Genomic DNA, 27,563 nt, shown 5'->3' with positions numbered 1-27,563 from the left:
TTATGATCGTTTCCGTTCTTGTATAGACAGTTTGTACTCCTGTGATGCTCATTTGATAGTTTCTAGTTTGAAATCTGATTTTATTGTATCAACGTTTTGATCTCTTGCTCCTTACTCCATCCTGAGAATACTCATTCTTTTCGTTGCTCACGAGCCATAAGCTTTTGTCCATATTTAGTTAACCCTTTACTTGCTTGACTGCTAGTTTCCCACAGCATTCTGTATTTGTTATTATTGTAGCTACCCTGATCATGGTTAGCAAAACTGGCTTTACCGCATTCTCTCATAACAATGATTTGATGTTCGTACCTGCCGCCTCTGTCGGGTAATTATTATTCCAGAAATTCCGTTAGTCAAGTGTTTCATGCCAACAACTCTCATTCTCCGTGTTCTCAAGGAAGCAAACATACCACTTCGAAGTGTCTGGTAGTTTTTCCACAGTCCCCATATTATTTATGATTATGATCGACTTCCCTTCTTAAGTCTTCAGTCTCCTACACCAGCTTTCACAGATATATTTCGTGGAATTCCTCCCATGAATACCCATTATTCTTGTGATTACAGTTATATTGTTTTTGCTTTGTTTTGTTTCCAGAACTTTTCTTTACATTAAGTAAACGTCAGATTCGTCAAGTATAAATTCAAGTCACCTAATTTAGCGTCGCCTGTATCAATTACTACGTTAACTGCTTGTCACTCGTCACATCCGCTATGACTCGATCGCAGTTCTTTATGATGTCTAATGGATGCTAGCCCCCCTGCTCATTTAGAGAATACAGCCTGTGTTCTTTACCTAGTAGTTTGTCCTTGTGTACTCCTGAGGATACAAAAGTTGTTCTGTTTTGTAATTGTTCTCGCAAGGATTTACATCTACATCTACATGACTATTCTTCAATTCACATTTAAGTGCTTGGCAGAGGGTTCATCGAACCACAATCATACTATCTCTCTACTATTCCACTCCCGAACAGCCCGCGGGAAAAACGGACACCTAAACCTTTCTGTTCGAGCTCTGATTTCTCTTATTTTATTTTGATGATCATTCCTACCTATGTAGGTTGGGCTCAACAAAATATTTTCGCATTCGGAAGAGAAAGTTGGTGACTGAAATTTCGTAAAAAGGTCTCGCCGCGACGAAAAACGTCTATGCTGTAATGACTTCCATCCCAACTCGTGAATCATATCTGCCACACTCTCTCCCCTATAACGTGATAATACAAAACGAGCTGCCCTTTTATGCACCCTTTCGATGTCCTCCGTCAATCCCACCCGCTAAGGATCCCACACCGCGCAGCAATATTCTAACAGAGGACGAACGAGTGTAGTGTAAGCTGTCTCTTTAGTGGACTTGTTGCATCTTCTAAGTGTCCTGCCAATGAAACGCAACCTTTGGCTCGCCTTCCCGACAATATTATCTATGTGGTCCTTCCAACTGAAGTTGTTCGTAATTTTAACACCCAGGTACTTAGTTGAATTGACAGCCTTGAGAATTGTACTATTTATCGAGTAATCGAATTCCAACGGATTTCTTTTGGAACTCATGTGGATCATCTCACACTTTTCGTTATTTAGCGTCAACTGCCACCTGACACACCATACAGCAATCTTTTCTAAATCGCTTTGCAACTGATACTGGTCTTCGGATGACCTTACTAGACGGTAAATTACAGCATCATCTGCGAACAGTCTAAGAGAACTGCTCAGATTGTCACCCAGGTCATTTATATAGATTAGGAACAGTAGAGGTCCCAGGACGCTTCCCTGGGGAAGCTTCATTACGAATAGCTGAAGCCTCAGTTCTGATCATTTCACGCTGCTGGTTGCATAAACCTACTCAAACTTTTACTTCTGGTTGTAATACTTCAGTCTCAATAACTGGTCCAACACTCTTTTCGCTTTGTGATTATAATGTTTGGTTTGTGGGGAGCTCAACTGCGCTGTCATCAGCGCCTGTACAAATTTCTTATCTGTACACAGTCCAATCTAGCACCTTTCACGAATGATGATGGAATGATGAGTACAACACAAACACCCAATCCTTGGGCAGAGAAAATCCGCACCCGGTCGGAAATCGAACCTGGGACCCCATGATCCGGAGGTAACAATGCTACCCACTAGACCACGAGCTGCAGACTTTTCGACTTGTGCTACTACGGAATCGAACCTACTGTTAAGATCAGCAACTTGAGATTGAATTTCAGGTAGCTCTTTCTTTACGGCACCTAGTGAGTTACTGAGCTAAATAATTATTTCACTTTATTTCGTCGTAACAGATAAGGCAGTTTTTCTTTTGTTTGTAATATTGGTTCCCAACTGGCAACTGCTAATTTTCAATTCCTTAATATGACTAGTAATACTTCCTTTCATTCTTTTATTATTGTCGTCCATGTTGCTATGGCTAACTTCTAATTCCTCTAAATGTTTTTTTTTTAATCGGGTTATTAAAGTGTTAATATCACCATTCATAGTGTTCATGTTGGCACTGAAGGTTTTTAGTATTTGCATGATTTCAAACGCCAATGGTAGCTGTACTTCAACTACACTATGATCCAGTTCTTAATTTTCGTCTTCATTTTTCACCAGTTCAGTTATCATATTAACTGTAAATTCAGTGACTCGTTTTGTTTTATCAGTAATTTAAAACAGATTGTCTTCGCTTATTAACTCCGCTCCACCATTAGTGCCTATGCATTCTGTTGCTAGTATCACCTTTGCGTCACGACCTAAACCTTCCACGTTCATGTGTACACCGCTTCCAACTACAGCATCACTATTCGGTTTAATCTTGATTACTAATGAAACTTCTTTGTTTCAGTTTGAATTACGGTGCTTTCTTTCCTGTATTGCTTTCACGTAGATTCAAGCCAAAAGTTATTTACGTAACGTTTGAATAGTGTTCGTGTCACTGTTTTGCTACTACATGTCATGCACTTTACCAAAATCTGGAAATGTCTTTTGTTACAGTCTCCAGACTGTAAAGTCCTTTCACTGGAAAGCTATATATAAACCTGCCCTCTTTCTACCGTCACATATTAAGTAAAGTTTCTGTCAGAGATTTATCTGAAACAAATTTTCTGTAAACTGTTCCTACTCCGGTGTGTGACCTCACTTGGTGACCTTCACTTCCAAATGTCATACAATTTATATTAACAAGTAACAGGAACAGGAAAATCACGTATAACCTGGCTTTCTTTAATACAATCATCATCGTGACATAACATCCAGAGAAAATCTATTTTCGTTACTGTAACTGAGTTAGGGTTTAGGGATTGTAACTTCACTGAGAAAATACTTCACTGGTAGCAACACTGACTACACTATGGCCATTAAAATTGCTACACCACAAAGATGACGTGCTACAGACGCAAAATTTAACCGACAGGAAGAAGATGCTGTGATATGCAAATGATTAGCTTTTCAGAGCATTCACACAAGGTTGGCGCCGGCGGCGACACCTACAACGCGCTGACATGAGGAAAGTTTACAACCGATTTCTCAATACAAACAGCAGTTGACCGGCGTTGCCTGGTGAAACGTTATGGTGATGCCTTGTGTAAGGAGGAGAAATGCGTACCATTACGTTTCCGACTTTGATAAAGGTCGGATTGTAGCCTATCGCGATTGCGGTTTGTCGTATCGCCACATTGCTGTTCGCGTTGGTCGAGATCCACTGTTAGCAGAATACGGAATCGGTGCGTTCAGGAGGGTAATACGGAACGCCGTGCTGGATCCCAGTGGCCTCCTGTCACTAGCAGCCGAGATGACAGGCATCTTATGTGCATGGCTGTAACGGTTCGTGCAGCCACGTCTCGATCCCTGAGTCAACAGATGGGGACGTTTGCAAGACAACAACCATCTGCACGAACAGTTTGACGACGATTGCAGCAGCATGGACTATCAGCTCGGAGACCATGGCTGCGGTTACACTTGACGCTGCATCACAGACAGGAGCGCCTGCGATGGAGTACTCAACGACGAACGTGGGTGCACAAATGGCAAAACGTCATTTTCTCGGATGAATCCAGGTTCTGTTTACAGCATCATGATGGTCGTATCCGTGTTTGGCGACATCTTGGTGAACCCACATTGGATGTCCGTATTCGTCATCGCCATACTGGCGTATCACCCGGCGTGATGGTATGGGGTGCCATTGGTTAACGTCTCGGTCACCTCTTATTCGCATTGACGGCACTTTGAACAGTGGACGTTACATTTCAGATGTGTTACGACCAGTGGCTCCACCCTTCATTCGATCCCCGCGAAGCCCTACATTTTAGCAGGCTAATGCACGACCGCATGTTTCAGGTCCTGTACGGACCTTTCTGGATACAGAAAATGTTCGACTGCTGCCCTGGCCAGCACATTCTCAAGATCTCTCACCAATTGAAAGCGTCTGGTCAATGGTAGCCGAGCAACTGGTTCGTCACAATACGCCAGTCACTATTCTTGATGAACTGTGGTATCTACATCTACATCTACATGATTACTCTGCAATTCACATTTAAGTGCTTGGCAGAGGGTTCATCGAACCACAATCACACTATCTCCCTACTATTCCACTCCCGAACAGCGCGCGGGAAAAACGAACACCTAAACCTTTCTGTACGAGCTCTGATTTCTCTTATTTTATTTTGATGATCATTCCTACCTATGTAGGTTGCGCTCAACGAAATATTTTCGCATTCGGAAGAGAAAGTTGGTGACTGAAATTTCGAAAATAGAGCTCTGCCGCGACGAAGAACGTCTTGGCTTTAATGACTTCGATCCCAACTCGCGTATCATATCTGCCACACTCTCTCCCCTATTACGAGATAATACAAAACGAGCTGCCCTTTTATGCACCCTTTCGATGTCCTCCGTCAATCCCACCTGGTAAGGATCCCACACCGCGCAGCAATATTCCAGCAGAGGACGAACGAGTGTAGTTTAAGCTGTCTCTTTAGTGGACTTGTTGCACTTCTAAGTGTCCTGCCAATGAAACGCAACCTTTGGCTAGCCTTCCCCACAATATTATCTATGTGGTCTTTCCAACTGTAGTTGTTCGTGATTTTAACACCCAGGTACTTAGTTGAATTGACAGCCTTGAGAATTGTACTATTTAACGAGTAATCAAATTCCAACGGATTTCTTTTGGAACTCATGTGGATCACCTCACACTTTTCGTTATTTAGCGTCAACTGTCACTTGCCACACCATACAGCAATCGTTTCTAAATCGCTTTGCAACTGATACTGGTCTTCGGAAGACCTTATTAGACGGTAAATTACAGTATCATCTGTGAACAACCTAAGAGAACTGCTCAGATTGTCACCCAGGTCGATACATAGATCAGGAACAGCAGAAGTACCAGGACGCTTCTCTGGGGAACACCTGATATCACTTCCGTTTTACTCGTGTTGAAGCTGCATGGGCGGCTATTCTCATACACGCCATCGAAGCTGTTTGTTTCATTGCTCAGGCGAGCCAGGGCCGTTACTGCGGCCCGGGATTGTTGTTCTGGAGACTAATTACTCAAAATCAATACACCCCAATTACGTGAAAATGTGATCACGTCAGAATAATACGAGTGATTAAACAATGCCTGTTTAACATATGCATTTCTTCTTGGTGTACAATTTTAATGGCCAGTAGTGTATTTATGACTGCGAGTAAGTCTGTACTGAATTATTACTAAAAGCAATCGTCTGTTTAATTCCAAAGCATTGGGTGGATAGGGGGTTCGGCCACTCTACATACAACATACAAATAAATAGAAAGCGTTATACTGCATACCTTCAGCTTCCTTTTGATACTTAGCGATATCCATCAAACCAGAAGTGAATGAGCAGTCTTAGGGTGACAGCCGCAATTAGCGTACCGTTGGTGAATCCCAGAAATAAATAATTAAACTGGTCACAAGTCCTGATGGGACAGATTCTGAATATTCTTTTCGTATGAACTGAATTTGTTTTGTGCGAACTTTCTCTTAATATTGTTAAGTTAATTGAAAACTAGATGGATGCTAGCAGACATTCTGAAATGTAGCATTCGTGCTATCATTTTAAAATACACTTTGATTTCATTATTGAAAATAATTAATACTCTCTATTACTTTGACCAAAAGGAAATTTAAATAATGCAATTAGCTAAAAAGGTGACAAATTCAACGTCAAAGTTTGAATAAGTGACTGTTCAATCCTCTAATGATTTAATAAATTATGATCAGACATTTTCAATTCGTATTTATACATTTTGTGAAAACGTATTTTACACAGGAATTAACTCTTTTCAAATCGACGAAAGAAAAATGCTTTTGAATGTTATTAGCTAACATTAAAACATAGCTGCAAAAATTTATATGTCTGTTGTTCAAAATTCTAATTATAGAATAAGTATACTGAGGCGACTGTTTCTCCCTTACGCGTAACTGAATGTTAAATTACGTAAAGGTTATTTCGTTGTAGCAGTAGAGAGGATGTTGTTGATGGTGGTGAATAAGTTACACAATTCCTTCATGTCTCACATATTGTGGTTTCATAATGGCTTCCCAAGTTTTCAACCAGAGTCATTGTTCTTGCTGTGACGGTGGTGAAATTACTTTACCACCACACTCGTCCGGATGTTCTTGCACCTGCGAGTGTCAAATGTAGGAGACGAATTACGCTTGTGTAAATTGTTGCCACATCATTCCGAAAATTTTTTGATTTTGATTTCACCGGAGGTAAATTCACATGTTTTTGCCACACACTTGAGAGTGCATTTACACGACTGCATTTCTCGAAATCCAGCCTCTCTGGATCTGAAAATCACCTTTAAAATACTTTCCGTCATGAGAACTTGTTAAGGAAACGATACTGAGGCAGTATTATTAACACTTAACAAATAATTTCGCTTTTCCACTGGCCATCATGCAGTGCTTGAACTAGTGGCCTAGCCACGTGACCTCAATTTGTGATCTTGATTCCAAACATATTGCAAAATTTTCACTAGCAAGTTACGAGAAACTCACGAATGACCTGGATTTCTTTTATACAGCCATCACAATAACAGAATATCGGGCGCTGATGACCTCGATGTTGAGCGCCCATAAGCCCCAACACACCACCACCACCACCAAAAAACAGAATATCCAGCAACCTCTGCTCCATTCTGCCCCTGCCAGTAAAAGCACGCCAAGGAAATCCAAACAGACATATCAGGAGAAAAGACAGTTCCCCAGCTTAGTCGTTTCACTACTGTAAACGCTAGCTACACATAACAAAGGTCTGCAGTCAGCTGAACACTCATTTACAATTACTAAATTAGTTCACAAGTTTAACAATAATTTATTTATACATATTCATAAAACTTTCAGATATCTATAACCACTGTAGTAACACAGTTTCTTCGGTTTCATCTGCCAGTCACTATTGATAACCATACAATCGATATTTAAAATTACAGTGTACATAAGAAAAAATTACAAATTTTATGATGTAATTAGATCGTTTGATGCCACTACATAATATGCCACTAACATACTGATTATCTGCTTCCTTATAATTGCCAGTATTTTGATTTTTCCACCAACTGACATGTTAATGGAGCGTGGCTTGCGACGCTATGTTGATGAGATAGATAGGAGGCGTGCCTTGTGGCGTCATGGGTATGGCACTGACCTGCAAAAGTGACATTACAGTTGTGAACAAGGTGCACTGTATGCTAAGGTGCTGTACTACTCGCATGGTTCCACTTCCTCCCTACATTCGTAACATTGCTAGAGGTATCATTAAACAGTGGTATATTTTTCCCTTTATTGAAGTCCACTTACTTTCTTTTAAATTTCTCCACACGTTTCATATTTGTACTTACACATCACACCTTTTGTTGCCAAACACCCACACCCACCTTTATGAGTGTTAGGTGTGACCTAGACCATACTTTTTTCTAGATGTGTTGTTGTTGTGGTCTTCAGTCCTGGGATTGGTTTTATGCAGCTCCCCATACTACTCTATCCTGTGCAAGCTTCTTCATATCCCAGTACCTACTGCAACCTACATCCTTCTGAGTCTGCTTAGTGTATTCATCTCTTGGTCTCCCTCTACGATTTTTACCCTCCACGCTGCCCTCCAATACTAAATTGGTGATTCCTTGATGGCTCAGGACATGTCCTACCAAACGATCCCTTCATCTGGTCAAGTTGTGCCACAAACTCCTCTTCTCCCTAATTCTATTCAATAAATCCTCATTAGTTATGTGATTTACCCATCTAATCATCAGCATTCTTCTGTAGAACCACATTTCGAAACCTTCTATTCTCTTCTTTTCTAAGCTATTTATCGTCCACTTTTCACTTCCATACATGACTACACTCCATACAAATACTTTCAGAAACGACTTCCTGACACTTAAATCAATACTCGATGTTAACAAATTTCTCTTCTTCAGAAACTCTTTTCTTGCCATTGCCAGTCTACATTTTATATCCTCTCTACTTCGACCATCATCAGTTATTTTGCTCCCCAAATAGCAAAACTCCTTTATTACTTTAAGTGTCTCATTTCCTAATCTAATTCCTTCAGCATCACCCGACTTAATTCGACTACATTCCATTATCCTCGTTTTGCTTTTGTTGATGTTCACCTTATACCCTCCTTTCAAAACACTGTCCATTCCGTTCAACTGCTCTTCCAAGTCCTTTGCTGTCTCTGACAGAATTACAGTGTCATCGGCGAACCTCAAAGTTTTTATTTCTTCTCCATGGATTTTAATACCTACTCCGAACTTTTCTTTTGTATCCTTTACTGCCTGCTCAATATACAGATTGAATAACATCGGGGAGAGGCTACAACCCTGTCTCACTCCCTTCCCAACCACTGCTTCCCTTTCATGTCCCTTGACTCGTATAACTGCCATCTGGTTTCTGTACAAACTGTAAATAGCCTTTCGCTCTCTGTATTTCACCCCTGCCACCTTCAGAATTTGAAAGAGAGTATTCCAGTCAACATTGTTAAAAGTTTTTTCTAAGTCTACAAATGCCAGAAACGTATTTTTGCCTTTCCTTAATCTTTCTTCTAAAATAAGTCGTAGGGTCAGTATTGCCTCACGTGTTCCAACATTTCTACGGAATCCAAAGTGATCTTCCCCGAGGTCGGTTTCTACCAGTTTTTCCATTTGTCTGTAAAGAATTTGCTTTAGTATTTTGCAGCTGTGACTTATTAAACTGATAGTTCGGTAATTTTCAGATCTGTCAACACCTGATTTCTTTGGGATAGATATTGCACCATATATGTTCTTGTGTGGTTCAAATTATTCCAACTGTTCCAGTGCTACGCTGGAAAGGCGCGAACGCACGCACACACATATACACAGACGCACACATACACACATACACATACTGGCGCAGGTGATATCGTATAGCAAGAGGAAGCATTCTTGGTGGGGAAAGTTGCCTTTCTCATAGGATTGCTACGGGATGACTAAGAATCAGTTTCTCCTCTAGCAGTATAGACTGGTGTGGAGAGATCTACATAGATTCTGCGTATATGTGTTTCTTGCATTAATATTGGTAGCTCATATCTGTATTCCAAATAGCGTTAACGCACATTATGGGAAATAGACACCCCTGGGCATGTCTCCGCACTGTTCTGCCAGTGATTCATAAGGCGCATTACAAAATATCAGTTTAACTTCGCGAAACGCCCTGTAGTTGCTTCTTGTGACGTAGTGGGGTAGATATAGTCGGAAAACATCTCCTCGCTCTTCAGCTTGCAGATCTGTGATGGAGGGAATTGCATGACGACAATCTGGCGACCTGTCTTACCTCGCTCGTCTACACTCCATCCCCTCCCCCTCCCACTGGCGTGCTACAACCCTAGAACACGCCTTATCCCTTCATGCGATTCTACAGCATTTAGATGCGGTATACACATTTAATAATCGTTCTTAATCCACTTCATTTAATAGTTAACAATAAGTTCATACCAATAAAACACTATTCTTAATAATTTGTGATTTGTACATCTCCTACAACGGGGAAACTGTGAGACATACAGAAAAAACGGATTTTTTTTGTAGGAAATTTAATATACATTATTTGCCATTAAAATTGTTACACCACGAACGTGACGTGCTACAGACGAGAAATTTAACCGATGGGAAGAAGATGCTGTAAAATGAAAATGATTAGCTTTTCAGAGAATGCACACAAGGCTGGCGCCGGTGGCGACACCTACAACGTGCTGACATGAGGAAAGTTTCCAACCGATTTCTCATACACAAACAGCAGTTGACCGGCGTTGCCTGGTGAAACGTTGTTGTCATGCCTCGTTTAAGGAGGAGAAATACGTACCATCACGTTTCCGACATTGACAAAAGTCGGATTGTCGCCCATCGCGATTTCAGTTTATCGTATAGCGACATTGCTGCTTGCGTTGGTCGAGATCCAATGACTGTTAGCAGGATATGGAATCGGTGGGTTCAGGAGCGTAATACGGAACGCCGTGCTGGATCCCAACGGCCTCGTATCACTAGCAGCCGAGATGACAGGCATCTTATCCGCATGGCTGTAACTGATCGTGCAACCACGTCTCAATCTCTGAGTCAACAGATGAGGACGTTTGCAAGACAGCAATCATACCACGAACGGTTCGACAATATTTTCAGCAGCATGGACTATCAGCTCGGAGACCATGGCTGCGGTTAACCTTGAAGCTGCATCACAGACAGGAGCGTCTGCGATAGTGTACTCAACGACGAACCTGGGTGCACGAATGGCAAAACGTCATTTTTTCGGATGAATCCAGGTTCTGTTTACAGCATGATGATGATCACATCCGTTTTTGGTGACATCGCGCTGAACGCCCATTGCAAGCGTGTATTCGTCATCGCCATACTGGCGTATCACCCGGCGTGATGGTATGGGGTGCCATTGGTTACACGTCCCGGTCACCTCTTGTTAGCGTTGACGGCACTTTGAACAGTGGACGTTACATTTCAGATGTGTTACGGCCGGTGGCTCTACCCATCATTCGATTCTTTCGAAACCCTACATTTCAGCAGGATAATGTACGACCGCATGTTGCAGGTCATGTACGGGCCTTTCTGGATACAGAAAATGTTCGACTGCTGCCCTGACCAGCACATACTCCAGATCTCTCACCAATTGAAAACGTCTGGTCAATGGTGGCCGAGCAACTAGCTCGACTTAATACGCCAGTCACTACTCTTGATGAACTGTGGTATCGTGTTGAAACTGCATGGGCAGCTGTACCTATACACGCCATCCAAGCTCTGTTCGACTCAATGCCCAGGCGTATCAAGGCCGTTATTACGGCCAGAGGCGGTGGTTCTGGGTTCTCATTTCTCAGGATCTATGCACCCAAATTACGTGAAAATGTTATCACATGTAAGTTCTAGTATAACATATTTGTCCAATGAATACCGGTTTATCATCTGCATTTTTTCTTGGTGTAGCAATTTTAATGGCCAGTAGTGTAGTTTAAGTTTGTAGTGGGAAACATTTTCGCTTGAAGCCGTGTTTCAAGAAAGGCGTAAAAATTACTGTTTAAACGGTCCCCCAACCCCCTCCCCCACGCTCACAATACGCTTGCGGGTTTCAAAAATTTACGACTACACGAATTTTTCCCATAATTTTCGTTCGTCGAGTGGAATATTTTTCTGAGATAACTGTTGTGTGCTCTGTGTGTCCCTGGGCAGATAGGCGCTGGGCGTTTCGACTGTTGTTCCATTGGCAGCAGCTGCCCACGCAGAGGTTAAGTAGAGGAGATTGCTCGCTAAGATGACGCACGTCCGCCTTCGGGCGGAGCAGCAGTGCCGGGGCTGTGACGGCCCGTGCCTAGCGCGGGGCTTGCTCGCGCTTCTCTCGTCTCTACGTATCTCTGGCCGTAACGCACGAGCTTCACAACAGACCTTTTGCATATCGTATGTATTCGTTACTGAGTAGCTACTATTCCATGAGACTCGAAGTACTGATTCGCTACCGTCTGAAACATGTAACTCGAATGTTTCTCCCTTCGAATGCAGTTCTTACCCTGCTTCGTATTCAAAAATGGTTCAAATGGCTTTGAGCACTATGCGACTTAACTGCTGAGGTCATCAGTCCCCTAGAACTTAGAACTACTTAAACCTAGCTAACCTAAGGACATCACACACATCCATGACCGAGGCAGGATTCGAACCTGCGTCCGTAGCGTTCGCGCGAATCCAGACTGAAGCGCCTAGAACCGCTCGGCCACACCGGCCGGCGCTTCGTATTCCTCAAATTCGTTACGCTCCCAGGACTCGGAGAAAACGGAAACGTATCGTTACTCACTTGCCTCCTTTCTCCCACGTTCGTGCCGACTTCGTAGTTTTCTTATTCCTTCATTTTCTTATTCTCAGCGGAGCAAACCGTTAATGAACAGGATATCGAATAAATTTTGCCACTCGCCGTGTTTTCTTTCATCGTAAGCAATTTTCGCCCGAATCAGGCGGAGTCTGCAGTATTCGGAGCGCTCCAATTTCTTCTTTTCACACGCTGCGGATTCCGTCACTTATAAATAGAAAGTACTGCAGTTCCTACCTTCAGAATTGTTTTGATACCTACCGATATCCACCAAACCAACAGTGATTGTTCAGTGGCAGGATAAGAGCCGTGAATAGCTTATCGTTAGTGTTTCTTCTTTTCACGTGCTGCGAATTCCGTTGTATTGCAAATCGCCTACTTTTTCTATAGCTCACAGCCTAGAAACAGGGACTTTCACGGGTCTACAGCAAGTGGCAGGAATACAGTAACTTCCGTGCGGCGACGATTCTTCTTGGCACTAAAGAGGCCCATAGTGGCCTATATGAGGCTGTAGCGGAGCAGTTCAATTAGGAAATGTTCTGATACGGCAAGGAGTTCAATTCTTGCCACGTCAGCTGTTAGTTCTAACGCCAGTACATTTCATGTTCAGTGTTCATCAGAATGTAGAAGAGAAAAGGCGCCTCCGTAGCCGAGACCGCTAACGCACGCCAGTATGGTAGCACATAACTCGGATGCAAGCCGCTTCGGATCCTGGTGATGGTTGAAATTTTCACTGCCAGTATTTACAGACCAGGGGGGGAGGGGGGGAGAGATGGTGGCGTAAAGCTGTTGATCAATCTGGGCCCAAGTTCCGGGTTAAATCTCTTGACTTGAGGCCGTTGATGCTGTCGAAGATGATGCTGCCGTCGGATAGGAATTTTCAAATCAGCATCCCCTTGGTGCTATTCCAGAGGAGTACGTTAAGCACCGGTAGCGGGTATCAGCTTCTATCTTCTTTCAACATCATCATACAACACGAACGCAACAGTACACTATACACGCATTGATAACACTCACCTTTCGTTACGTATGCGCTTAAGACTGTAATCTCACATCTCCGCAAGGAAAGGGGCCATTGTGCGAAGAATCCACTTTCCGACAGGCCCCTGGACCCTCCAGATATCCCAGCCAACAATGTCATACGGCATTTACATTTCGAAAAGAAAAATCTGTTCAGAAAGGAGATACCGCTCAAATACCACACTCATGAGCATACCAGGTTGACAAGGAAGTACACGGTCCAATCACATCTATGTGACCGCCGCCTATGTTCGACGTAAATGTGTAATAACCACTCACAGATGGCCGGTCGCAACAACGGCAATGGAGGGTACATAAATCACGTCGGAAGAACGCGTAAAACTCTACAGATGTTGTCTCAATGCGGAGACGGAGCAATTTATTTGATGTCCTAAAGTCCATGATCATTGGCTTTCGGGTCAAGGTTGGAAGCTTTTTCGAAACGGTTAAGTCTGGAAATTTTTCATGTGCTACTGCGATTAAAGTATACCATGAATGGCAAAATGGCACTATCCAAAACCGGCGTCGAGGCGTCACGGGTGCACGATAGATGCGGAAATGTGTACGGCGAATAGACCTGCAACTGTTGAGCAACTGATCACCCACATCAGCCAAGCGGCTACCAGTAGCCTCATCCCTACAACCGTCCAGCGAACGTTGCGGCATATTGGCCACCGCAGCAGGCGCCTGTCCGATGCACACGTGCTGACTGCTGTTCATCAGCAACGAACGCAAATGGATATACACCGCGTTGCGACAGGTAGCGTTTTCAGGTGACCCCGGCATGAAACTTCTGGAAGCAAACACTCTGTAACAATCATCGGAATGCTCCAGTACGGAGGAGGGAGCGTTACAGTCTGGGGAATGTTTTCGTGGCATTTCCAGGGTGAGCTCTTCATTTTGGAAGACACAGCCCATTTACACAAGTATGCAGCTATCCTCAAAGACCATGTCTGTCCATATATGCAATTTTTTTTCCTCGGCATGATGACATCTGCCAGCAGGACAACGCAATGCCTCACACTGCTCGCGGTGTACGCGCGTAGTCCGAAAGCGCAGGGTGAGTTTACCATTCTCCCCTGGTCACCAAACTCTCTGAATTCAAAACCAGTCTAGAACCTGTGGGACGGCACGATCGGGCTCTTAGCGCCATGTGTTCTCAACCGAGAAACCTAACGTAGCTGGTCACAGCACTGCAGTCGGCGTGGCTCCACGGCCCTGTCCGTACCTTCCAGACCCTTCACTGACGCTCTACCTGCACGTCTCGCAGCGGTCCGCGCTGCAAAATGTGGTTATTCAGACTTTTGAGACTTTGGCACATTAATGTGGCTGGACAGTGTGTTTACATAAAATGGCAACATCAGTAACGATGTTCAGTACCAAAAGTATTAGGTAAAGAACGTACTGATTTGAGTTCGCGAATTTTGGGCGCTCAACGGCGAATACTTTGTAACGTGTGTGCCTCGGCAGTTCAAGTGCATATGGTACAAAATAAAGCTGCTATTTCTACAGCCGCTTCAGCAGCTACGTACTCATCCATAAAATATACCTATCAAAACTACGACTCAAGTAACTTAAAGTGGCTTATGAGTAGAACTGCAGTTATTCACTTCGAGTTCCGCATTTACGCTTCTGATCATGATGCCAGCTTGCAGAAAATGGTACATTACCGTGAGATGTACTGCACTGCACAACACAAAGGGTCACTTTTTTGAAACCCTGTAACTATGTCCCTCAGCGACGCAGAAGTCTGAAATTTGCCAGGAAGCGACATACAATCGTGTCCCATTGAGAAGGAGAAGTTTGAAATTGGACTCAGAGGGGCCTACATTATCTTTCTACGTTGATGGAAAGCACGGTGCCCTGCGATGTAACCGTCAGACTCGGTGACGCTTCAGACAGCAAGTTGTGGGCGCGTGCGAAGTAAAGGCCAGAGCTTAGACGTTCATGTGAGGTGTAAGGTGGGCTGACACTGCCACACTGGCAACAAATTTCGCCACTATTTCGCCCAACGCCAACGTGGAAGTGTCACATGATGGGAAACCATCACTACTTCCTTTGACGTCTCGGCTATGGAGCTCATAACCACGACGCCTTGCGTTGAAATCACGCGGTTTTATTACTAGTGGCCGGAGAAAATATTTCAGACACACCGCTGCTCAGAATAAAGACGAAAAGGTGTCAGCAGGCGGCATGAAGGGAGTCACTGAAACCACCATTTACCTTGGGGCATTGTTCCCCACACAATTCGCGGTCGAAAACGACAATCCGCAGTGCGTCATGCAGAAGGACGATATTTTTGACAGCGTTCGACACTTCTGACCCCCCCCCCCCCCCTACAGTTCAACCCTTCCTTCAAGAAATTGTGAGTCTGCAACGCCACTGGTCGTGATCTGAGGCTTTGGAGTGTAACGCGGCTGCAGTTTTTGCTCTGTATACATGGTGTATCACTAGGGACCGCCCAAAACCATTCGACGAAATTTGAACATGATCTGAAGCAGGAAATCGTGTTTATGCTTTTTCAGCCCTCCTGTTCCGAGCCCGCCTGTAGCGTATTCACGGAGGGGTGCAAAATTGACATATCCGTGAATAAAATTGAAAATGATCCCTCTAAGCCGGCCGGAGTGGCCGTGCGGTTCTAGGCGCTACAGTCTGGAGCCGAGCGACCGCCCCGGTCGCAGCTTCGAATCCTGTCTGTGGCATGGATGTGTGTGATGCCCTTAGGTTAATTAGGTTTAATTAGTTCTAGGCGACTTATGACCTCAGAAGTTAAGTCGCATAGTGCTCAGAGCCATTTGATGCCTCTAAAACCCCCAGATCGGTAAAAACCAAGGTGGCACTCACGAAACATTGTTGAGCACTTTAAAAATGTATCTGTACAGAGACATAGATACCCATTCATCTGAGTGGCATTGCGCTGCTGTTCTATCACTTGAGTGCAGGCAACCCCTAAAATTCCACTTGGGTTCCACATGCGAGCACCTGTCAGATGATTGGGTGTCTAAGTCTCTATATTCATACATTATTGAAGTGTTCAACAATGTTTCGTGTGTGGCACTGAGGGGGTTGCAAACTGTGGGTCTTAGGGGACTCTTTGCAGTTTAATTCATGCAAATGTGCAAATGTCAGTCTTGCAATCCCCTACCTGTGATCATGCAACAGGACAGCTGAGAAAGCATAAACATCCTATCACTTTCAAATTTCGTTGAATTATTTTCAACTGTCCCTAGTGATTTCTCCTTGTTTAGCACAACAAAAATACGATTGCATTACAACCCAAAGGTATATCATGTTCAGTGCAACTGTAGCCCTGAGATGTCCTTAGAGAAGTGTGAATCTGCCGGGATGTGTCAAGAGGGTATAGCGTAGCTAATAACGTCGTCCGATTGTTCATCGCTCTGGGAACTGTCGTTTTCGACTGCAAAATGTCTGTGAATCAACGGTCCAAGAGAAGAGATGGATCCATATACGCCATTTATGACACTTCCTTATGTCTCTTCTTGTGCATCTGAGGGGCGGTGTGCCCGAAATGTTTTCCTCGGCCACCCATAGGAAAACCCTGTGATTTCAACGCTGCGAATCGCGGTTCTGACCTCCATCACATGTACGTCAAAAGAAAGGGTGAAATGTTAGTAAGAGGGTGTACGACAAACGTCCCATCGTGTAAGACGTCCACAGTGGCAGTGGGCGGAATTTTGGTGAAACTTGGTGAGAATGTGGCATCATTAACCCACTTCACACCTCACATGAACATCTGACGTCTGGCCTTTTTTTCTCATGTGGCGACACATTGTTTGAAGCGTTGCCGGGACCAAGGACGGCGCCACAGGGCGCCCACTTCTGCCACATTACAGAGGAAGGTTCTAGGGACTCTTGAGCTACATTTCAAACTTATGCGTCACATTGGGAAACAATTTCACGGGGTTTCGAAAAAATGATCTTTTAACTCTATTGCACTGTTGACATTGGTGTCTAAAATTAATGCAACAAATTGCTGTCTCCCAGTCCTGTGTCTAATTCACGATATAATCGTACAAACTCTCAACAGATGTTACGATCGTGCTCTGCATGGAAGATGGCTTTCCGATCAACGGACAACCACGCAAGAAATGACGTCAGGGCACCTATCAAGCGGGATAGCAGGGTAGTCCCACATCCACATTCGCTGTGTACACAGCCATAGACGGTGTACTACGGCAAAGAGAGGACGCCTACAGACTCATTGCTGAGGAGGGACACAGAAAGAATGGAAGTAGGAGAGTAGCAAACTCATGTGGCCCAATGGCTTACTTTGAACCGTTCTGTTGTTTGTCGAATGAGAAGACATCTACATCTACACCCATACTCCGCAAGCCACCTGACGGTGTGTGGCGGAGGGTTTATAGGGACTGAAACCGTATCCTGTAGACCAGTATAGGGGCGACCATATGTGACATCAGAAAGAGTGGATCGTTATTTGGCTGTAAGGAAACAACGGTACCACCTTGGTGCTGCATTGCAACATGCATATGACCTCGCAGCATCCCCTGAACGTGTGGTATCCAGGAAAACGGTGTACGGAAGGCATCAGCAGAGTGAAGACTTGTTGGCTACCTTTGGCTTGTCTTCACACAAGGGAACGGCTAGAATGGAGCCATCAACATGCAAACTGGACGGTCGTACTGTGGGCCATTATTATTTTCACAGAGGAATCCCGATTTGGTCTGGAGAGTGATTCTGGCTTGATTGGCATCTGGAGGGTACGGGGAACACGATTTCTGGACCCAAACACTATGGAAAGAGACCGATATCGAGGAGGATATCTAGTGGCGTAGCCAGGGACTATGTTGACCGCTCAAACACCTCTTCATGAAATTGAACTGGTGAATCAGAAAGATTTAACTGTTGTCTGGCACCGTGAGGAGATCATGGGCATGCGCAGTTGTTGCGAGGTGCTGAGGCCCGACTTCGTCTTGATGGACGATAATGCTCGACATCATAGAGTACAGGTGGTTGTTTTTCTTTTGGAAATGGAAGATATGGCACGCATGGCGTGGCCTGCCCGCTCTCCCTATTTGAATCACACAGAGAATGCTTGGGATGCACAAGGGAGACGAGTTGCATCTCGTCAACTTCTACCAACCACTCTCCTAGATTTGTGAATAGCTCTGCACGAAGAATGGGCGTTATTGCCTCAACATGAGATTGATGAGGGCATTCACAGGTTCTCCCGTCGTTTTCAGGCGTGCATTGATACCAGAGGTGCTCACACCCCCACACTGAGCGCATTAACCAGTTTCAGAACCTGTGCAAATCCGTCAAGTTGGAAAGAAACGAACATATTTGTTTACCGTTATGCATGTGGCAGTTAATTTTGTTCTGTATTCTTTACATTGTTTCTACTTTACTGTCACCTGTTTCTGCTGTTTTGTGGCAAAATAAACGTAATCTTCCAAAATTTCTGTTTGTTGCTTTAATTTTTAACACCAGTGTATAAGGGACCATTACATAGCGCGTATCACATCAAGAAAAAGCACAGTTGAATGTTGACTGTAAGACTGTTACTTGTTACGCCTGTTTTATAAAGTAGGTATTCGACACTTGCAGGATCATGACGTATTGAGACTACGGTTTATAATCTTGCAATTCTGATATTCACATTGCTCAGGATCCCATGACTGTCACCCGATGGGTTCACAAGGGCTATATTCATCGGTATACAGGAATTCATCACACTCCGTGACTAGAACTCGAGAAGACAGACAGCAGTCGCCCAGCTGTGCAGAACGACACTGTCGTCTCACGTACCTTTAGCTAGGAAATTCACTTCATTGCACTATTGTATAACACTCTTCAAAATTTCAGATTGTGTAGTGGACATTCTATTTAAATTGCATTTCGATACTAAAATAACGATTGGATTACCACAAAAATACGCACAATACTCTGACCATTTAGAGCCAGATGCTGAAAAAATTAGAGGGAAACCACGCCCATGGCTAAAGCTTGTTAATAACAGCGAACATAATTGCAGAAAGAGCAGTCTAGTTTAGCAGAGATACCGAGGTTACGGGCCACAAGGTTTTGTTCCTTATTCAGTAACTTGACCCGTTAGTGGCGAATCGTTTAGGACAACCAGAGACATACCGGCAATAGAGCTGATGCAACTGCTAACAAACAGGGTGATTTCTTTATGATGTTCAAAGCTTTCAGGGATGACAGAGAGGGGGGAATGTATCAATCTGAGGCAAGGGTCTCTGGCCCGGAAACGACAGAGTCGAAAGTCATAAGCGAAAATGGTTCTGATGTCTCTGACAGTGGAATACGTGTACTGGTACTGTTGTTGATAAGACCGTAGGGTGGGCAATCCCGACGAGCACTTAGGGGTAGAGATCAGTATAATAACTCAGCTACTCCAATGCAGATGGCGTACTGTTTACTAACCTCAGCAGTCCCGTTGTTCAGTGTAATGAAGACTTTCGTGTATGGGCGAGGAAATGGGAGCAGCAGAGAAGCGGAAAGATTCTGCAGGAACAAATTTCCACGTAGAAGACATCCGACACATGCCACGTTTCCAATACTGTTCCATCGACTAACTGATACCCGGCAAATAATACGACAGTACGACAACCGAGGGGACGACGAATTACACAAACCCACGACTTAGAAGATGCAGTGCTTTCCCGAGTGGCGCCTGTAGTGAGCACCTGATCAGTTGCACGTGAGATGAATGTACTGTGTGGCGAGTATTGGGACAAACAGATCCCTGTTATCCACAGTAAGTGCTGCTTTGGCGCCTGCTGACTTCAAACTTCATATCGTGCTCAGCCAATGGTTCTTGCAGCGCCTTACAATTGATCCTCACTTCTTTCTGTGTGTACGTTTCACGAATGGCGCCTGTTTAATCAGAGTCGGGATGCTAAATAGTCGTCCAATCAGAATCCCCCGCTACAGCTGCGAAGAGCCATCAACAGAGATTATAGTAAATGATTTCATACTTGGCCCATTTCTATTTTCTCCCAACTTCAATGCATCAGTGTACACAGTGTTTATCAGTGACATACTACCTAGGTTCATGGAACATAACCCACTCGCTATTCGTCAACAGATGTGCATACAGCATGATGGAGCCCCACATCAGGTAGGTTTGAAGTATCATGACTACCAGGATCAGACATTTCCTGGAAACTGCATAGGCAGAGAATATCTTGTTCTGTTCATCTGATCTCACCGCACTTGATTTTTTCTGAGAGGGCCATTTGAAAATTCCTGTGGAAGGCATGCTTACCGAGTCTGAAGAGCATCTCCTGGCAGGAGTTCTCGCTATTTCCGCCACTGTTCAGACGATTCCTTTAATATTTCATTAAGTACGACAGAACTTTGTGCGACGATACCTAGCCTGCATTGATGCTGGGGGACGCTATTTTGAACAAATGTTGTAATGAATCAGCTGCTGAAACCAGTGCAGGTAAAGGAATTGGCTGTTCTGTACTGTAATTTAGGATTTTCTGTCTCTCTGACATCAAGTTACGTACGCCAATACGACTCCATCAACTGGGGAAATTACCTGAGGATTTTGGGGTGTAGTCAACGAGAATTTTGTACGTCATGGTCAGGGTTCGGAAGTTGGGGCCTTTAGTTTCGGCGCTGCTAGAGGCTAAGATGGAACTTGCGTGGCTTAAGAAAGAAAATAATATTCGTTGTCAACAGAACTACAGGTAGGATAGACTTAAGCGTCCGCGGTTTACGAGAAATAATACAAAAAATGCAGTTCGAGTGTATCCCCTATACTGTCATCACATCATTAAAGAAGATGTGGTGGCCACCTGAACTGATGGATATTATACGGCAACAAGACGAGCTAGGAGGGTTAACAGAGGTCCCCCAATGCAGCCAGCAGAGCAGCACGATTGCGTCGTCAGCACAGCCAAACTCGGTGAAAAAGCTACCTGAGAAATCACCTAAAGATGGATGTGTGGAGTAAAGCGTACAATATACTGACAGAGGAAATTAAAACTCCAGTCGTTCTATCCATAACGAAAACTGAACATGGGTCCTTGACTCGTGGATGGAGACAATCAACAGAATGCCTGCTTCGTAAACTCATCCCGGAAGACGATCAAGATGGTAACCAACCCTACCGATAACTTAGGTACGCACTACACTGTGAATACATAAATACTTTGATAACCACACCGTACGATCTATATTAAGTAGTCCTAGCCATAACTAAATTGAAAATCTGATAGGATCCAGGACCGTATAACATTCATTTTTCAAACAAAAACGGAAGTACAAGTTGTTCCATTTCTAACCAGACTAAAGAACAATTCATTAACACTGGGTGGGATGCCTGCCACTTGGAAACTAGTAGAAGCTGTAATAATAATAAAAATTGAGGATAAAGATCCGGCTAATTCTAAAAGCTACGGACCAGTCTGTTTGATAAAGACATGCTTGCCCAATGTTCAGGCAAGGATCTTCTGTGAAAGGTTACATTCACACAGGGACGGAGTTAATCACTGTCAGTTTAGCTTTAGGAAAGGGAAATATATTGAAAATGCTTTTAACAATGCGATCTAAAGAATAGACACTTGTGACAAAAAATGCGCATTTACAATGTTGATTAACATCGTAGGAGCATTTTACAATTTACGGTGGCCCGTAGTGTTTCCTCGGGTGTGTGAACTACAGGTGCCCTATCACATCAGTTACTGTGAGGAGCAGAACTGTGGAATGGACATCCGACACACAAAAGGTAATAACAAGAACTTTTCTTCTGGGAGGGCACCATAGCGTCGATAAATTTTATAAAAAGAAATACTAAGAGGTGCCCAAGGGATCGATTTGTAGACCATTATTTTGGGTTTTGATCATCTCACCTCCCTTGTGTCAAATGGAAGAAGATGACGAGGTCGATATTGTCGTGGTGTATGCCGATGACGTCTTGCTGTAGTGTCGGGGAATTCAAGAGCTGAGCGGCAGAGAACGACGAATGGGTCCTCTCCCAGAGGCAGCAATGACATGTAGCCAACAAATTAACCATATCCCAACAGAAAACCACATACATACTCCAAAAAGGTCAACTTTCGTTACTTAGGAATCCTACAGTTAAGTAAGAAAACATTACCATCAACAGACAGTTCAATCAATCGCACACAAAGCAAGCAACATTATGAGCAAAAGCGCCCGTGTCTCACCCGCTAAAGTACAAACTATCGCTGCATGCTGTGGAGACCTTCCACGATGTCATTTTCACAGCTGTCACAGGATTCGCCGAAAGTGTCTGGTCGTACAAATTTCGGTGCACGTCTGACAGACAGATCCTGATACCGCGCCAAGGAATTGTTTACTTGTGATCCTCGGAATCCACACTGTAGACATTAGGGTAAGATGTGCAGCTTCCTACTGGTTACGTAACTGGGACGTGGCGAAAGTCCAAAAGATCGTAAAACAAAGGATAACAAGTAAGGTTCACCTCCTCAACTAGGAATTGCGTACCAAGCAGACATACTGGGACAACAATGAAACGGGATAAAGAGTCCATCAACGTGGCTCGCACACTCGCGAACGTCTAATCCTTGACCACGTAAACCCCAGACAGGAAATGGTGCATCACCTAACGGGACAGGGCCCAAACCAATAGTGACTACCAACCAATAGGCTAGCTTTAAGTAAATTACCTATGGTGGGCAACACCATTTTCCGGCACACCAAATGCAAATTTTCCAGGGTAAGACGTTTACATAATCCCTGCCATCCTGCAGAGCATCACCACAGAAGTGTGAATATGAATAACGAAGTGCTCAAAGTACAGCTAGTGGACTGGGTGTTGTGTGCTGTCCTTAGGTTAGTTAGGTTTAAGTAGTTCTAAGTTCTAGGGGACTGATGACCATAGATGTTAAGTCCCATAGTGCTCAGAGCCATTTGAACCACGCAGCTAGTGGTACCCGAACCGAGTCTTGCGTTACAGAATGTGCATGTGTAACCAACATAACAGCGCTACACGAGGCAGGACGCGCAGTGGCACATCAGTCTCACGTCGGCACGCCGTCTGCTTCCACTTCGACGACGGTGACAAAGAGCTGTCCGTCGAAAGGAAGTGCTTAACACATGAAGGGTAATACAGAGTCATAAATAGTCCCGATTCTTTTCAGAGACTGTATTCTAACACTAGAAAGTAATTGTTACGACAGAGACGGGACGGTAAAAGTAACGTCTCTCTAATGCCATTCCAGAGCATATGCGCATATTCACTCATCATATATCACATATACACACATATACAAAAACACATACACGATCACATATGTACATATAAGGAGCGATCAAAAAGTTTCTATTTGAGGGCGTAGCTGCATCGTATATGCAACGTCGTGTTGAATTCGTGTCTTTCCAACGTGCGGGTACTAACGGCGGATGCATTAACTATGGCGACCCTATTACCAAATGCGTCGAAACGGGACCAATGCGCTTATTTATTTCCAAGAGCCTAGTGTCTCCATTACTGGGGAAAGTTATTGCCCAGTGCTGGAGAAATTACGGTGTAGATTCAAGGCGAAAAACGTTCCGGAAACTGCGACAAGGTGTACTGCAGCTTCACGATAACGCACGTCGCCATATATAGCTAATGTTGTAACGCAGAAGCCATGTCAAGTGGAAGACACTCGAGAACCCACCCTATAGTCCTGATCACTCCGCGTGGGATTATCACGCCTTCGGTCCTTTAAAAAAAGGCCACGGGGCATCAACGATTCCTGTAGGACGAGGATGTCCATCAGGCAGTTAAGGACTTCTTCATGCAGCAGGACACGGTGTTCTCCTAATTGGGTATATTCCACCTGCTGTGTCGGTAGGACGATTGCCTGAATCCTCAAGGCGATTCTCCCTGATTGGCATACCAATTATGGACTGTGCGGGCTTTGGACAGGGTTATTCAGGTGCTCCTTCCGATATCGTTTTATGCAGCGCACATTGTCACACCCGACCTACATGAACCACGCGCGGAATTTTCATATTCTCTCGCTCGCTGCGTGCAGCTGTTAATCCCACAAAAAAAAACGAACAGGACCTTTTGTGGGAAATTTAGTGTAGTTAAATTACATACTGGGTTATGTTTTCGCAAGAGGCATTAGTTTCCTATTCATTCAAGACAAACGTACAGAAGTGACCTTCAAACGCACACACACTCCCACACTCAGCACCCACCGGTCATCAGTATTTCCAGTATCTTGTTCACGGGATTCCCTATTAATATTGCAAAAAAATTTGCGATTTCACGAATTATTTCCCGTATCCAACAGTTTTTGGTCTTCATTGACTAGCCTTGTTACGCCACCGGCTTAATCTGGGACATACAGATTGCAAAACTAACATTTTGCTTTTGTGAACATTGACGGCATGAAAACGGTTATACCGTTGTCTTCGTCTGCCCTTTTGGCTACAAACCACTGTGCTTGAAAGGGTAAATTTTGGATCGGATTGTCAATTTAATTAGTTTTAGCGTAACGTTTACAAAAGTCATTTTTATTTAATTACAGTCATAAGCAAGGGTTAAATTAATAATGTTAATGAAATAGCCGACTATGCTGGTGGCGTAATAGCACCAGCAATAGAGACCAAGAAAGGTCGAATATCGGGAATCGTACATACTAGAAATCCTGACTGGTAATAGATCAGTGTTGGAGTGGAGGTAAGTCTGAAGGTCACTTATGTAGCTTCTTCTAGAATAACTCGAAAACCGTGACGTCGACTGAAAACGTACCCCAATAAAAAAAATTTATCTACATTAAATTTCCTACAAAATGGTTCTGTTAATTTTTCCTATCTAATATAATTTACATATAGCAAGCGAGATAATATGAAAGTCTTGAGCATGATTTTCGAAGACGTTGTGGGTTGTATGAAACCCACACTGGATCACCCAATATACATACACTCACAGTTTTATAAGGTTATTGCATTCATTCTGACTTCTCTCTGCCCGTAGCCTTCTTGTTTGTAACCAAGTGTACAATGACTCTTATTTTTAAATACTGTCTTTCTAATATTCAGTCTTCTTCTCTAAACTTTCATTTTCCCTAATTTTTGCCAATTTCGAACGATCATAACATTTCTCGAAATCATCGTCGAACCGACGCTTAAGTGATGCAGTCAGTTCGTCAAAAACGTCAAAATACGATTTTCTTAAAAAAAATTTGGCGTACATATATTGTCCCAACTAATATTGTTACTGACACGTACTATAATTGTTTTGACCATTACTTAATCGTTATAACTGTTATTATTATTATTACTATGTTGAGACATAACCTTGCACTCAATTTCTTGAAAAGCTATTAACCAATTTACTTCAAATTTAAGCATGTTACTCTAATAGACATTCAGACGCATATATGCTATATATTTTAATATAAATGTGTATGTAATATAAATATGTATGGCATTTTGTCCATCAGACAAATTGTTTCTCCCTTATACAGGGTGAGTCAGAAATGCATATAAATATTTTAAGGGTGTATTTGTGAGGTAAATATAAGACAAAAATGTTCTATAAATGTTTTTCCATAAACGTTTAATTCCAGAGTTATCGTTAAAATACGAAAGTCATGTCCGTATCAAAACGATGTCAGTGCAAGCAGCAGGATGCCATATTCTGGTACGTAATGCACATACGTATCTCCCAACAGTTGATTCGAAACTGCATCAATAGTGTTTGTTTGTGTTTGCAATTGCTGTTTACTCCTACTGTACAGAAGATGGCGCTGATGTTGTTGGTAACGGAAACGTACTTCCTGTCGTTCATTCATCGTCGGAAGGCTACAGGTTTCATGCACATGATGTACTCAAACAGTGAGTATGCTGATATGCATCTTGTGTATGGTGCAGCAGATGGAAACGCACTTGCAGCAAGACGAAGGTACAGTGAGCTGTTTCCAAGACGACGGTTACCAAGTCATCAGACGTTTGTATCTGTGGACAGACGTATGCGGGAGTATGGCATTCGTCCTGGGCCACATTCAGGTCGACCACTTGAGCATGCAGTGAACGTCGAGGAACATGTTTTGGACCTGGTAGACCAAGATCCAGCCATCAGTACGAGACAAATTAGTGCAGCTGTACGACTTCCACAATCTACTGTATGGCGGCTGCTTCGGAGACAACAGTTGCATCCATTTCACCTGCACAAAGTGCACGAATTGACACCTGCAGACTATCCTCGCCGTCAGCAATTCTGCCAGTGGTTACAAGAGCGTCATTTGAATGATCCAATGTTCATTAGGCGGATATTATTCACAGATGAGGCCATGTTTACTCGTGCGGGTGTAATCAATTCGCATAATATGCACCAGTGGGCTGTCGAGAATCCTGGTGCGAGAATTGTGCGTGGATATCAACATCAATTCTCCATAAACATTTGGTGTGGTATTGTGGGGAATGACTTACTCGGACCTCATGTTCTACCTCCAAGGCTGACTGGGCACGCTTACCGCGAATTTTTGGAGGGGGAATTGCCTGGATTGTTACAGGATGTCCCTCTTGCAACACGAGCCACCTTGTGGTTTATGCACGATGGTGCTCCTGCCCATTACAGCCGCAAGGTAAGGGCGTACCTCAATGATGCGTATCCACATCGATGGATAGGTCGCGGAGGACCAATTGCTTGGCCAGCCAGATCACCTGACCTGAACCCTTTAGACTTTTATTTATGGGGCCGACTAAAGACATTGGTGTATTCTTCTGCAGTACCGAACAGAGAAGTGCTACAACAATGAATTGAAGGTGGTTGTGAAATTATTCGTGGAGAGTTGAACGGACTGTGTAATGTGCAGAGATCATTGCGGCGACGAGCACGGGTCTGTCTGCAAGTTCAGGGACAGCATTTTGAACATGCATTGCATTAAGATTTGTGCAAATACAGTACAGTACAGTCTGTAAATTCTTCACGTATTTTCCTTAGTTATTTTGCATTGATTTAGTTCAATCAACAGGAACTAAAGTAATACAGTATTCGCGAGGAATTGTTTCAGTTTGTTACGTCACGTTTATTTACCAGTTTGCGTTTTTAGTCCAAATGCACTGTAATTAAACTGTGAACTCTGGGAAGTAAATACTTTACGTTGTATTGAATGTATTATCATGTTTTGTTCATAACTCTGTAATAAGCCAAGTATAGCAAAAATTGTATAGAACATTTTTGTCTTATATTTACCTCACAAATACACCCTTAAAATATTTACATGCATTTTTGAATCACCCT

This window comes from Schistocerca gregaria, chromosome 7, assembly GCF_023897955.1.
Source record: "Schistocerca gregaria isolate iqSchGreg1 chromosome 7, iqSchGreg1.2, whole genome shotgun sequence".
Classification (NCBI taxonomy): Eukaryota; Metazoa; Arthropoda; class Insecta; order Orthoptera; family Acrididae; genus Schistocerca; species Schistocerca gregaria.
This window is presented reverse-complemented; position numbering follows the sequence as displayed.